This window comes from Sceloporus undulatus, chromosome 5 (assembly GCF_019175285.1).
Source record: "Sceloporus undulatus isolate JIND9_A2432 ecotype Alabama chromosome 5, SceUnd_v1.1, whole genome shotgun sequence".
Classification (NCBI taxonomy): Eukaryota; Metazoa; Chordata; class Lepidosauria; order Squamata; family Phrynosomatidae; genus Sceloporus; species Sceloporus undulatus.
In genome coordinates, this window is record NC_056526.1 from 72,586,452 (window position 1) to 72,599,959 (window position 13,508).

Below are 13,508 nucleotides of genomic sequence, written 5' to 3' on the forward strand. Positions count from 1 at the left end.
TTCTGGAGATGTCTCATCCACAGAGTTGCCATGGGTCAGGTCCAACTCAAGGGCAGTTAACAACAACAACAACAAACACACACACTTGCCTACATGGTCCAAGAAAACTATATTATATCTAGCAATTTAAAACAACAACAACCTGAATATTTTAGTAAAAACCAACTCCCATGTATTTTTGGAAGCAAAAACACTTTCCTCCTCCACCACCAAGAAACCCAGGTTACATACAGCCTTACATGGAATATATATGGAAAGTTGTAACAGAATATAAATCTGTTTATAAAAGTTGTCATGTTATTAAGTATACTCACATGTAACCATCAACAGATTTCAGTTCTAGACTGATACATCCATTTTAAGGAAAGAGAGAATACATTTCAAGTTGAGGTGTTCATGTTATCATTAGTATTGCCCCAATCCTTTGTGGACATGTGTATAATGCCATAATAGGAAAGTGAAGAGAAAAGGAGATAATAGGGAAGTAATCCATGTCAATTGATTTATTATGCCATAATGAAGTGTAAAAGGTGCCTTTAAATTAGGAGGGAAAATCTTTACAGACAAACATACCCAGACAGAATAAGCAAATACTGTCTGGATATGTTTGTGAAGTTAAGACAAACCTCCCTTGCATGCTGAGGGAAACAGACAGAATAAGCAAATATATACTCATGTATAAGTCTAGAAATGTTACTCAAAAAATTGACCCAAAAACCCTGAGTCGACTTATCTACGGGTCAATATATGTACTATACTTTAACTCTTATTTAAAAAGGAATCATTCCCTGGTGAAAGTCAAGCATGTAGTCTGTCCTGGAAACTGATCCTTCTCTGTTTTCTTATCCATCCAGCCTTTAGGGTGTGCACAAGCAGTTATATCTGCTGGAGTTTTGTAAGGTTTTTTTGGCATTGTTTCCCTTGCTTCATCTTTAAGATCCTTGGTTACATGCCCCTAAGCTTTACCCTCGACATATCCATGGGTCATATAAAAATCCATAATTTTGGCCCCAAAATCTGCCCTGATTTATACACAAGGTCAACTTACAGTCAAGTATATACATAATTCTTCCTAGGTCCCACAAGCAACTCTTCTAACACAATGTGTTCATAATATGACAGAGTGAGGCAATGACCTTTGATAATGGAGTGTGTGGAAGAGCCAGGGCAGGGCTGTGTGCTGCATATGCTTGCCTGGCACCCTGTTAGCAAGTCTACAGCCCTCAGAAGATATCTGATTGATTTCTCATCATCAGTGTAGCATAAGAGTCAACTGAATGCCCAGTCGGCTTATTAGGTGTGTTTGTGGAGGGGGTATTGAACACTATCCTACGAATCCTGGGATTTGTAGTTTGATACGGCACCAAGCCTCTCTGACAGACCAGACTAACTCACCAAACTACAAGGATCCCACAAGATGGGGAGCCATGACAGTTAAAGTGGCGTTGAACTGCTTTATTACTGCAGTGTGGATACATCCTGGATTTACCTATGTCTTGATTCACAATTCAACAGTTGATCCAATGAGTTTACTCTAATTGGAACTAACCAACAGGATTCCAGCCACAGACTCTCTCATACAATATGCTCTGAGGAGCCCTTGGGGCTCTGCATGCACTTCCCAGATGCTCTGCAGTTGCTCCAGGAAAAGTACAATCTATCCCATCTTCCTTCCCACCCCCCATAACACTACTAAACATCATTAACTTGTAAGACATAGGGTAGGCCTCTTAGGGGCTCCGCCATAGAAAATGATTCTACAAAGGGGTCCGTGAGTCAAAAATATTGGGAACCCTTACACTACAGAAAGAGTTACATGGTCTTCAAAATGACATCCCAACAGGAGACAGGTGATAGATATGAGAGATAACAGACACAAGCAGGATTCGCAAGACATTTTGTTTCATCAGAAGCAATTCCCTCTCTTGAGTCAGGCTTTTTTCTTTTGCTTTTGGTATGGAAACCTGACAAAACTTTTATTATAATAAAAAATAACATTTTATTTATATCCCGCCTCTCTGTCAAAGATCATTGTTTTCTTGTAACACTTGATCAGAAGCATGAAGTGTTATCCATAGCTGATAGCTTACACATGCACACATAAATACGGAGGGTAAGAGAATAAGAAAATATATAAACAGAGGTCAAAAGGCTATGGAATTCAGTTAGGACTAATGTTCAGAATTCAAAAGTGTAACAAATAAGAATAGCAACCATTCACAGCAGCAGTTATAGCAAATGTATTAATTTTTCCAAAACAATTGAATTTTCAAAACCGAAAGCTACATTTGGACAAATTTGGGTAGTTTAACACAACTGAGACCATAGACTGCATGTAGCCCCCAGGGGCTTTTTTGTAATGGCCAGAATCTGCTGTCTGAAGACCCATCCACCAAAAAATGTCATTGGGTTGTCCAAGACTTATTCCTGGATGCTTCATGGTAGAACATGCTTCAAATATTCCCTGAAACAAAGAAAATCAGTCAAAAAGAGATGAAATTGGAAGTTTCTTTTAATTTCATTTTCAGCTTGTCTTCAGACAACTTTTTTTTTGGGGGGGGGGAAGATGGCCTTCTATGGAGGAGAATGCTCATGTTCTCCTCAATTTCCTACTCCTGTTTAATACATGCAGACAGTTGGTGCATAGCATGTCTTCTTTTCCCAATGAAACTTGAAGGTAACAAGCAGCATCAAAACAAGGAAATGACAGTAAAAATATTATAAGCACTGATTGCACCCTGCTGGCTCAACTCTCCTGCCTGTTGGTACTTGCTGTAACCATTAAATATAATGCCAGGAAGAGGGCAGTGCTGTTATCACCATTTCTGTCATTCTCTTTATGAGCTGATCAAAGTCTTAGTAATTTTGATGGCCCTGTGCTGGGAACTCTTCTGTCACTCCCTTCAGCTATCTTTGTCCCTGAAAGACAAAGTACCTTGCCCATTTTGTGCTATCAAATTTAGCAGTTAAAAAGAAAAAACAGTCTCCTTCTGGTTCAGTACAGGACTGCAACACAGCTATTTCTGTTCTGTGATCATATACAACTAAGTCCTACTGATGTCAAGAGGTTTTGCTTCTTGCTAAGCAAGGATGGAAACCCTTGTGTTGTGTCTTTCAGTTGTTTTGGACTACTTTAGGCTTTTTATAAAGTTATAAAAATGACTCAGATACTCAAAATGCATACTCCGCTCCAGTGGATTTAGCAAGTGCAATATGACAAATGGGCAAACTGCTTGTGGTCTCCCAAGACCCATAGTGCAAGGCTAGGTATGTCTACTCAGAAGTAAGCTCAATTGAGCTCAGTGGAATTTACTCCCAGGCAAGTGTACAGTGGGCCCTTGGTGTCTGCTGGGCTTTGGTTCCAGGACCACCTGTGGATATCCAAATCTGTGGATGCTTATGCTCCATTAAATATAACGGTATAATAAAATGTTGTCAGTTGTATAAAATGGCAAAATCAAGGTTTATGTTTTGAAATTAAAATATATATTTTTAAGTTGTGGATGGTTTAATCTGTGGATGCAGAATCTGTGCATACAAAAGGCTAGCTGTATATTGGATTGCTGCCTTACTTAAAACCATGCCATTATTTTGATTATAATTACTTTTTTTAATGTGGTTCACAGGCCTCTTCTGAAATTACTGAAAGAAAAACAATGCGGCCTATTAAGAGAACTCAACATCAAACCTTGGCATATTTCTAAATGTGTGACTTGATCTGTGACACATACCTCTGGCTGATGAAAAGGCTGGGTATAGCAGACATCATTACTATTTTATTACTTTACTGTTTTATTTTATTTCTTTTAGGAGATTTATGTGCCATCATTCCATTTGAAAGTCTCTCAGGTTGGCTTACAAAATTTGAAAATGGTAAAATGAGATACATAAATCAGTGATCTAAAATAGCAAAAATAGGAAAATTGCAACAATTTTTGTTAAAAGCCCACCAGAAAAAATGAGGAAACAAAACAAGTGATTTAAAACCAGCTAGAACAGGGACACAGAATCTTTGTCCCTACAGATGTTTTGGAGTTTCCACAATCCGATATTGTTTCACAATGCTCAAATCAACTCAAAAACACCTTGAAGACCAGCATGGACCAATGTCCAGCCCTGAATTACAGCAACATAACTGAAGGCCCAGAAATTATAAAAGGCGCGGTACAGAGCACCAGGAAGAGGCAGCTGGGAGACACCTCTCATTGCTGTGTAGCAGCACTGCAGCAACCAAATTGCATGGTGCTGCTGCATGAAAAAAGGACTGCTAAAAAGCGTCTCCTTTTTGTGCCGCCACAAATAGCTTGCGGCGGCGCAGCAGTGACATCATCGCTGTGTGTGCTGTCTATGCACCACCACACAGCAAGGACGCTCTCTTCCCATGCAAGGGGCGTGTAGGCGGGGCGCCCCTCGCACGTGACGAGGGCATCCTTCGGGGCTGGTATGTACTGGGCCTATGTCTTCAACTGGAATGAGATAGCAAATATTTTCCCATGGAAAATATACATGCAAGACATCAAGTCCAAGAAAGCCCTCTCCCAGGTTACTGTCTCTGCTAACGTACAAGGGTAAGTGTACTCTGAAAATGATTTCATCTGGCAAAGAGCTCTGATGATAAGTTTGGTTGGGCTCACATGAACAAAAATGGTAAATAAGAGATGTAGTTAAAGTTAATGGGGTTCCCTTTACAAGATTGACTAGTCATCATGTCCAGCTGTAGCAGGCGGTGCTCATCTCTGTTCCTAAGCCGAGAGAGCCAGTGTTGTCAAAGACAATCCCATGGTCATGTGGCCAGCATGACAAGCCATGCTGTTTAGAACACAGTTTGGAAAAGTTACTTTGTGGAACTATAGCTGGAGAAGTCAGGGAACTGTTATCCAATGAGTTAATTTTCCCAAGCTCTCAGGGCTTTAGAAGTGATCACTAGTACTTTGAATTGTGTCTGGAAATGAATTAGAAACCAAATCCTCCAAGGCTTTGCCTTTTGCCTCTGTTTCTTGCACTGAGGGGTTATACAGACTGGCACTTTGTGTCGGCCTGTGGGCAGGGTGGCAGCTGAGTGTCCGCATGCTCCAAGCCCTTATGATGATGCCCAGGTGCCATTTTGGCATGCACCCTTCTAGACAGCGCATGCCATGATGACGCACCTCATGCGTAGTGTCCAAACAGCCAGCATGGATGGGGTGTCATAACGCTGTGCTGCAGCACTTATGATGCCCCTTCCAGGATGCAAATAAGGAGCTGCTTGGGGTGGCTTCTTTTTGCTCCCTTTGGAGGCTGCGGCATGTGATTGCCGTGGCCCCAATCTGGGGCAAAAAGGGACGGCGTTCTGCCACCCATCTGTACAGCACTTGAATGATTAGATCTAATCCATACAATTTCGGTGCCAGGCAAAGCAAACTGGCAACTCCATTTTCCTCCATTAATACCAGACCCAGAACAAGGAGGTATTGAATGATCTTCACCTATGGTCATGCATAAAGATATAAACGACAACCTGAAGCTAGACGGAGAGAAAGTGAATTTTAACTAATGTTGTTAAAAGGTGGTTTAGGGAATTAATAGATGGCAAAGTTGTAATAAAAACAAGAAATAAATTAAATAGTGAGGGGTGGAATATAAACTGGCTCACATACAGACAGATTTTCGAAATATATTAAATGGATGAAAAAATATATCGATTGGATTTGGAAAAACAACAACTCTGACTTAGGTAAAATTATGACTAAAGAAAAAGAAAAATTAATTGGTAAATTCTATGCGGTACTCTTGAGACTGGAAATGGAGGATGAGATTATTAGGGAGCAGATGATTAAATGGGCCAGATATATTGGTCACCCCATACAGTTAGCACATTAGGGAAAGTATGGGAAGATGTTAGAAGATGGACAATCTTCCAAAACATAAGAGAAAATTTTTATAAGATGTTTTATTTTTGGTATCTCTTCCCATATAAAATGGCAAAAATTTATAAAACTAGAAAAGTGACCTGTTGGAAGTGTAAAAATGAAAAGGGTACCTTTTTCCATTGCTGGTGGGTGTGTAACAGAGCAAAAAAATATTGGAATATGGTAAATGATATAATTAACAGAATATTGGGTTCAAAATTGACTCTAAAGCCGAAGCTTTACTTATTAGGTTTAATGGGAAATGAGATAAATAAAGAAGAAGAAAAAATTGTTTTCTATATGATATCGCTAGCACGGATCTGCTTCTCCCAGAATTGGAAGTATGAACAAATATCATCAAAGGAAGACTGGCTATTGAAATGGTATGAGGGTATGGATATGGACATTTTAACGCACGCTCTAAGAAACGATTTTGATACCAAAGTCATGGACGATTGGAGAAAAATCATAAACTTCTTTGAATCGGAATGAGGGAAAGCAGCTGTAATTAATCTTAAAATGATTTAAATCCTAAGTCTTTCTTATACACGATGGGTCTCAGGAAAAACGGAATTTAAGGGATAAGTAGAACGAATTAAATAGGTCAGCTGAGTAAGATAGTAAAAAAGGTAGCCAAGTATTGACAACTCCTTGTGTATAAAGTTGGTTGGTAGGAAGTCAGTATGTATGGTAGAGTCAGAGAAAGGAAGAATGGTGGAAGATAGAAGAGAAAGAAAATGGAAGATACTGTAATATATTAGAGATAGTCATTGGGTGTCTGAGAAGTACAGGAGTATAGATATGTGTCTTACATGTTTGGGTTATTGTCAGTGATGTTTGTTGTTGTTTGTCTGAGGCAATTTGTAATACCTTGTCTTATTTTTGTATTTTAAAAATAAAATTTATAATTAAAAAGGTGGTTTCATGCATTCTGTGTATTTTAACATCAGCTGTCTCTCTGGCTTTTCTTTGCGAACAAAGATTCCGGAAGGACTTATCCTGCGCTATCTATAAGCGCACTGATGACTAAAAAGACCAGTCCAAGATAAACAAGTCCCGTTGCAGCTGTACTGAACATTTGAACTAATGCAAAGAATGGAAAGTAATGCCTCATGCTTTATCAGCCTGGCTATGCAAGCAATTCTTTGTATGCCTTTTACAACAAAAGTACCTTTATTATGTGTAAAAGAGAGGGGCTTCTCTATGATGGCTTCCTGACTCTGGAAAGTCCTTCCACGAACACACACATAGCACCAATATTGAATACTTTTGAAAAGGTGGGGAAATGTTTTAATTTGCAGAGCCATTGTAAAATCTGTCTTTCTGTCTGTCCTATCTTTGGCTGAATCTGGTTTTGTTAAATTAAATTTTATTCTTCTGGTTACTGTTTGATTTTTGATTTTTTTTTTATTGTAACCTACCACTTTTGAAATCCTCTTTGAGACAGTATATAGTTTTAAATAAATAAGAGGAGCAATTCACACGATTGAATTGGGGGCTTTACAATGATGCCTTATAGAAAAGATTTAAAGCTTCCTGGGGCTGTAGAAATAGGAGCTCTTACCAGGGCTATAATTTCTACAGGTTCCTAGAGAGAATGTGCCAGCCAATTTGGCCATTATAGCACAATTCTTATTCAGCACTTTAGAACACACACAACTTTTCCTCAAGGCTGTATTCACTGAAATCTATTTTTCTTCTTCTTAATGACTTAATTGATAGAATTTACAAATAAAAGTACAAATGTTATGTTAATTAACACTTTTTGTCAGCTTTCCCCCCCCCCTTTTTTTTTTTTTTTCTTTTTTAGAAAAACCACCTTAGGATTGATAAAAAATGGCATAAAACTTGATAAATGTTACTGTGTTACTTGTATGTTGTGGCTCATTACTTCCATGCTCTGGCCAGAGCACTCCATCAAGACTGTAGCCAAGTGTAGAAAAATGAGCTATTAAATGGGTCCCAGTGCAGCCAGTCTCTCTCACAGGGCTTGGGTCAGCTCTTAACCAGTGCATCTCAACCTATCTGATGTGAAGAAGTGGCCATTTATTTTTCCAGTGTGCCAGGAACCATTACTACATTTGTGCACACCGACTACAATTGTTTCTTTCTCTCTGGAAAACTCACCAGGGACCAGCAGACCACCATTTTGAGTAGTGCTGATCATAACAACAAGGAAGCAGAGAAATAGCAGAAAGTCATATAACCAATGGAGTTCTTCATTCTTTCTCTCTCCAGCAATGGAAACTATTTCCAACCTATTGAAACTGTGAGTGCACTTCCAATGTTTCAGACTATATACGAATTATAGAAACATTGTGCTTTCTTTGGCCAGAATGTTAATTAAATATGCAAATGAATAGATCATGCAAATGAATTAATCCATTTACCCAAGTTCTGGCATTATTTCACCCCTTACTATTCACCTTTCAATGAAACTGTAAATTTAGAACTGATCAAAGACTGGTACAAAATTTGATAAATTCTGCTCCACATGCCTTTAAAATGTAAGTTCATAACCAATTAGAAAACATTATTCATTGCACTGAATTTTTTGTAAGCTTGTTTCACTATGAAATGTAAAATCAGCATGTCCTTGTTGCTAAATAAATAAGTAAAAAAATAACAATTATAGTGACTACTGTATTTGTGACTCATTTTCTTTATGGCTTTGGTGCAACTAAACAGGGAATATCTGCCTGTGTATCTTAGCAGTGATGCAGTCCCTCCCCTCCTTCATCCCACCATCTCCTTCTCCACCTCTATAGCCATTCATTGCTTTTGACTTTGTTTGCCCTCACTGATCTTATCAGGTAACTGAATTGATTGGTTCAGTAGCGTCATCACAGCCACGTCATGAATGGCTGGAATTGCATAAGGAAGTGGAGGAGCCTTAACAAAATAGGTATGTGGAGGATAGGAGGCAGCAGCAACTCAGAGCTGACAATAACAGTACATTGACTCTCTCTTTTCAAAGGCAGGAGAGATCAGGGAACATTTCATCCCCCTTGAAAGGACACACCTCTCAGTTTTGTACATAATAACCAATGCTGCCCTAATTTCTATACAGCATCACTATTTACGCATGCTGCAGCTGTCCCTATTTGTTTGTGACCTTAATCCTCTATCATCCCACTTTTTCAGCTGCTTTAAAAATGCCCCAGTTTCTCTCTCCTCTTCCCACCTTCTCCCTTTGTCCGCATCTTATTTGAATTGCTGCAATCGGACGTGGTCTGCATTCAATTAGCAGGAGGGGCAGGAGAAGAGTAAGTGGAATCTTGATCTTTCCTATGTTGTTGTAATTGTTCTTGTCATTGTTGCCCTCAAGTCATTTTTGACTTATGGTGATTTTAAGGCAAAGCTATCATGGGGTTTTCTTGGCCAGATTTGCTCAGAAGCGCTTTGCCTTTGCCTTTTTCTGAGGCTGAGAGAGTGTGACTTGACCAGTCAGTTTCCAGTGGCTGAACGGGGATTCAAATGATAAGTGGTAGTCCTAAACGCCAACCACTGCATTATGCTGGCTTCTCTATAGGTGCTGGCAAAAACAAACTGCTGAGACCTCTACTAGTTTGTGTGTTCTCCCTCATTAGTAACTTGCCAAACTGAGCAAAGTTTCTTGTCACATGTATCCGTGTCAAAACACTGCACCATGCTGACTCTCATGCATTTTAGGCCTAGGGAAGCCTTACTTCCTAGTTCAGAAAAAAATTATTGTGCTGGGGCCCTAAATATCCTAGTGGGAACCAAAAATGTAATGAAGTTCCCCATGGATGAGGACTCACTTTGAACTCTGGTCTCCTGGAATCTAGTCCAACATTCAAACCACTATACCATGGCGGCTCTCAACTGGAAGTATTTTCTATTAAAGAGCAATAGAAATGAGCTATTTGGAAAAATTGGTTCTAGAAAGGGCCCCCAAAATGAGACATATGCCCCTATTCCCACAGGCATACGTAACAATCAGAACTAGTAACACAAAAAAATAATGTTGCTATGATCAGATCTTTTCATTCTGTGCCCTGACGTTAGCTCATTAGCAACTGCTCAGAAGCTGTGATCATTTTCTTTGTAAAGCTACTGGTGCCTGCAAACACTGGCAGGCTTGCCTTTCAACATATGGTCAAAGCAAATGGAATCTCTGAGCCCATCTCTGAAATTTGCATTTTAAATAAATCGGTCAGTCATTCCAACCCGTTAATCTCCATTCCTCCTTCCAAATCATCATCATCATCATCATCATCATCATCATCATCATCATCATCATCAATATAAATATAAGATGCAGATATTTGAATGGGATTAGATGTAATCTATTACTCACTGGCTGAATACTGTCTATTTCTGTTTTACTATAAAAAGAAATCTTTTTAAAGCTAAAAGATACAGACCCAAATCCAATATTTATGAGGTGGGCTTTTGGGAAGTGTATTACATCTATTTCATCCTTGCCAATTTTGAGTTCTCCCTTTAAAAACTTTGGTGGGGCTCTAAGGTGCATTCTACTACAGGCATTAGCTCAATAAAACGGTATCCCTACACTTCCTTGATACCTCTGTTGTTTTTCTAATGCCTTTTGGAAGCTACATAGATTTAAGTCTATGTAAAAAAAATAACTACATTGAAGCAGGGGCAGAAAGTTTTGGATTTTGAAGCACCATCCAGCTTCCCCTTTAAGCCTTACTGAAATGGACAAGAATCGGAGTTGGAGAATGTATTTAGGGGACTATAACTCCCAAATTCTCCAGCCAACACAATCATATGCTGATTGGGGGACTCTGAACTTGTAGTCTCCAAACAAAACTTTCCAGCTTCTGTGAGAAATAAGTAATGGCCAGCATTGGATTATGACTCTGGTGATCAGGCTTCAAATCCCTGCTCAACCATGGAAACTCTCTGGGTGACCTTGGACAAGTCATACTCTCTCTGCCTCAGAGGAAGGTAAAGGCAAAAACCCCTCTGAACAAATCTTGCCAAGAACCCCTCGTGAGAAGGTCGCCATAAATCGGGAATGACTTGAAGGCACACAACAGCAACTAAGGGCCATTAAAATATGATGTTGACTGTACAAAAGCAAGTCACTGTGCAAGAGAAAGGCAGAAATAGGGGGAAATTGGAAAAGAATTGGGACCACAGACTGTCGGCAACCTTCCATTCTCTGAGAACTACAGCCTTCCGCTAAACAGTGCTTTCAGTTCAAAAACAATGCAAAATATAATTTTAGAAAAGGATATGAATTCAACCTCTTATCTTCCCATATCCTCCCCTCCAACAATGGCACACATTTGTTGGATTTGATTTTCACTCATGTTTGGCCTTTTGAAGAAATCTGAAGTTTATTAGTGTCACGCTGGCATTTTAGCATTTGATCTTCACATGTTTATTTTTTTCAGCATTGTTGCAGTATTTTGGTCATGCCATTAACATTATATTTGAGATGTATTATTGTCTTAAATGTTGCTTGTGTGTGTCTCAGGCCTACAATGAATCGTCTGAGTTACTAATTTTCTGGATGTGTAGTAGTATATTAACAAGCAGAACACTTACCAAATCTGCAGTCTTTTCATTGTCTAATATTTGTCTTGGATGTAAACAGGCAACTAAGAATACAATTAATACTGCTTCCTTGTTTCCATAAGCTTTCACAGACATCTATTACCTAAATAATTATATTAATAAAGATTTAATTAGATAAAGACTTTTAAAAAATCAAGTTTGTGGAGCACAAGATTGAAAAACAAAATCTGATTAAATGATATTTAGAATTATATGGCATAATTAAGTTAAAGTTAATTATATGGTTAGACAGGCATAATAGCGACTTGTATTAAATTGTTCTAGAAATTATTTTAATTAAATTTGCCTCTATCCTAAATAACCCACTACAAGCAGTAATGTCATTGGGAGGGTGTGGGGGGGTTCGGACCACACTGGATGACTCCCCAGCAGGGGGCATGACACCCGGTCAGCCCTGCTGGGCCATCCGCACGCGCCGCCCCATCCATGCATGCATGTTCCCCCTACCCCCACGCATCCACTACTCTGGGCCATGTGCACACACATCTCCCTTGCGCTGCTCTTGACTCCCTGCCCACCTCTCTGCTGTCGTTTGCTTGCCCATCCACCTACCTCTCCAGCCACTCTCCAGGCCATTCATCCATCTCTCCAGCTCTCCAGTTGATTGTCCAGCCACTTCCCTCCCTCCCCGGCTGCCCACCCACCTCTCCAGCTGTTCTTCTGGTCATCTCCCCACCTCTCCGCTTGCCTTCCTGCCTCTCAGGCCATTCTCCTGGCCGCTTCTCTGCCTGCTTTCCCAGCTACCCAGCTGCCCACCTCTTCCAGGGTGCATGTGCATGCATGCACATGCTCCGGTCTGCGCATGCACCTGGGAACCATGTCAGAAGTAACTTCCCAGAAGTCCTGCCCTCCAGAAGTCCTGCTTCCCCACATCAGGTGACACCCATTGTAAGAAGACCTCTCACTACAAGTAGAATTTTATCATTCAGCTTCCTCCACCTTGCTTTCACATCAGAGCTTGCAATGTTACTTTAAAAAAAAAAGCTCATGGCAGAGCGTAAACAATGAATTACTTGTCATTTCAAATAAAAAATTACAAACTATTACCTTCTTTTTTTAAAAAAAGTTAGCCTTGATAAAAACATTTAAGATAATGGCATAATACTGCAATTTTTTACTCAGAATGCCTGAAAAATTCCATTAAAAGTAATTTAAAAAGTAACTTTAAAATAGGTACTTATGTTAGGTATTCTATACAAGCAAAAGCATTATTCCTACTCATTATGTTATTTATTCTGTCTTTGAAAACATGAATTTGTTATGCTCTTGTTACAAGAAATAATTAACTCCTTGCACTTAACTATGCTGTTTGTACTTTATTACCTCAAATTCTCCTTCTCGCAGCCTATGTATTGGAGGAGGGAGAATGTCACCACTTCGGGAAAAGATGCTTTCAAGAATGGCAATGTGAGCATTTGCTTTCTCAAATATGGATACAGAACAGAGGAGCCCTTAAACAACAAATAGTGCTGGAAGAGAAGGCAGGTTTTCCATCTTTTCATCTCACTCTCCTTTTCCAACTAGCAATTCCATCTCTTTGCCATTGTAGTCAAGTGAGTGGAAGCAGGAAATTGGCTGGAATTTCCTTCTATTCTTTTAGCCCCTGGGCTTAATTATTGCTCCGAGAGTGAACTAAAGTTCTTCCTGTCCAGCAGAAACTTCCAAATTTTAGCTACAGTTGTGAATGGAAGAGGTTCTCATTTTTATTTTCTTCTCTGTAATGATTCTCAGGCTTTGTTTTGTTGAGATGGAAGGTGGTCAGTATGAAAAATTGCTTCAATAACAAACTGATTTAATGAGATTGTCAACTGTGGGCATGTCTTGATTCATTTTATTAATCTATTTAAACTGTTTGTCTGTTACCTATCAAACTGCCAGAGCCCACTAGGTACTGTGGCATGAATAAAACAATTTGAAATATTAAATCACAAAAACATTTAAAAACAGGCTAAAATGTCTGAGCTGTCCACTGGAAATTCAAAAGGGATGAAGCCAGTTTGACTTCCCTTCGGCGGGAATTAAACATCTAGGGTGCTACTACAGAGA

General features: G+C 39.4%; 1 long non-coding RNA gene across 1 annotated transcript; it reads right to left on the bottom strand.

The window, feature by feature from the left end:
* Positions 1 to 2,310: 2,310 nt before the first annotated feature.
* On the bottom strand, positions 2,311 to 12,902 carry LOC121930711. Its single transcript, XR_006104000.1, has 3 exons — positions 12,786 to 12,902; positions 11,433 to 11,544; positions 2,311 to 2,464 (listed from the first exon to the last, which is right to left on the bottom strand). It is a non-coding gene; the product is annotated as an uncharacterized LOC121930711 (long non-coding RNA).
* Between the last annotated feature and the right edge of the window lie 606 nt (positions 12,903 to 13,508).